Here is a 2,233-nt window from a genome sequence, read left to right as displayed (position 1 = left end):
CCAGTGGCAAATACCAGGGGCAGAGAGGCAGAGGTGGGAATCCATGTGGCGCATCCAGGGAACAGCCAAAGGCCATGGTGGCTGACATGTGCTGGGCCAGGGGGAGAGCGCCAGGAGATGCAGAGGGAGGTGCAGAGGGGAAGGAAGGCAGACCCAGACCTTGGCAGCAGGTCATGATGAGGAGCTTGACCTTTGTTCTACCTGCAGGGGGAGATCATTAGCAGGTCGTAAGCAGAGGAATGGCTTAATAGAATTTACACCTTAAAAGCCATCACTCTAATTGCTATTTGGAGAATGTGTGAGGCAGGAGTAAAAGCAAGGAGGCTGGTTGGGAGGTTGTTGCCCTCATACAGGCGAGAGATATTGGTGGCTTTGTCAGGATGGCAGATGCTCTGCTCCAGGTTGCACGTGAAACATGGTCACTTTCCTCTCCTGTACATACTCAGGAAATATTCAAAGGCTGTACCACTGTCTGCGGGTTATAAATGTCTGCACTCATGGGGGTGCTGATGAAGATGCTGTATCGACGGGATCCAAAAGTGGCGTGGTTAAACAAGGTGGAAGTTTACTTTTCTCTCACATGAGAGACGAGCAGTCCAGGACATGTTGAGAGGCTGACTTGAGCCAAACAAAATGGCAGGATGAGAGCATGTTGTCAACATGTGGCTTTCATCTCCAGGTACAAACAGTTCCTCCAATTCTTACCTCTTTTCCAGAGGAAAGACAGGACCTGTCTTTCTTAGAGACATGAGCTCAAGTGGCACTTAGCTTCCGGCTATATCTCATTGCCCAGAATTTAGTCACGTGTCCACGTCAAGCTGCAAGGGAGGCTGGGAAATGTCATCTCTAGCTGGGTTGCCCTGATAAAGCTCACAAATTCTAGTATTAAATAAGGGAGAATACAGCCAAAGTGCCCATCAGTAGATAAATGGATAAAAAAGCTGTGGGACATTTACACCATGGAATACTATGCAGCTGTAAAAAAGAAGGATCTCTTACCCTTTGGCACAGCATGGATGGACCTGGAAAATATTATGCTAAGTGAAATAAGCCAAACTGAGAAAGACAAATATCACATGATCTCACTTATTTGTGGAATCTAATAAACAAAATGAATTGACCAACAAAATAAAACCTGGAGCATGGAGGCATGGAACAGACTGACATACCTCAATGTGGGGTTGGGGAGACGAGAAGAGATTAAACCAAAGAACTTATATACTTACTAGAGGCCTGGTGCATGAAATTCGTGCACAGGGGTGGGGGGGGTCCCTCAGCCCAGCCTGCACCCTCTCCAATCCAGGACCCCTTGGAATAGGGCCTAAATCAGCAGTCAGACATCCCTTTCACAATCTGGGACCGCTGGCTCCTAACCACTTGCCTGCCTGCCTGCCTGCCTGATTTCCCCTAACTACCTCTGCCTGCTGGGCTGATCGCCCCTAACTGCCCTCACCTGCCAGTCTGATCGCCCCTAACCACCTCTGATTTGGCCCCCGCCACTGTGACTTTGTCTGGAAGAATGTCCAGAAGACGTCTGGTCTAATTAGCATATTACCCTTTTATTAGTATAGACTAGGGGCCCGGTGCACGAAATTCGTGCACTGGGTGTGTGTGGGGGAGGGGGGAGTGTCCCTCAGCCCAGCCTGCCCCCTCTCACATACTGGGAGCCCTCAGGCGTTGACCCCCATCACCCTCCAATCGCAGGATTGGCCCCTTGCCCAGACCTGACGCCTCTGGCCTAGGCATCCAGCCCGAGCAGCGGGGACCTGCAGTGGCAGCGGCCCCGCGATCGTGGGCTTCGTTTTAGGCCCAGGAAGGGGCCCCTAGCTCCCGGGACTGCCAGCTTCGACCGTGCCCAGCTCCCATCGCTGGCTCCACCCCTACTTCCTGCTATCACTGGCCAGGGTGGAAAAGGCACCCAAATCTCCGATCATGGCTGGGGGGCAGGGCAAAGGCAGCCCCAGGGCCGCCTTTGCCCTGCCCCCCAGCTCTTAGCTCCCCCCTGGGTTTCCGATCACTGTCAGTGGCAGGGGGCTTCTTCCTGCTTTCCCTTTCGCCTCCCTTCATTGTGCCTACATATGCAAATTAACCGCCATCTTGTTGGCAGTTAACTGCCAATCTTAGTTGGCAGTTAACTGCCAATCTTAGTTGACAGTTAACTGCCAATCTTGGCAGTTAATTTGCATATAGCCCTGATTAGCCAATGAAAAGGGTATCGTTGTATGCCAATTAC

The sequence above is a fragment of the Myotis daubentonii genome, chromosome 1 (genome assembly GCF_963259705.1).
Source record: "Myotis daubentonii chromosome 1, mMyoDau2.1, whole genome shotgun sequence".
Classification (NCBI taxonomy): domain Eukaryota; kingdom Metazoa; phylum Chordata; class Mammalia; order Chiroptera; family Vespertilionidae; genus Myotis; species Myotis daubentonii.
This window is presented reverse-complemented; position numbering follows the sequence as displayed.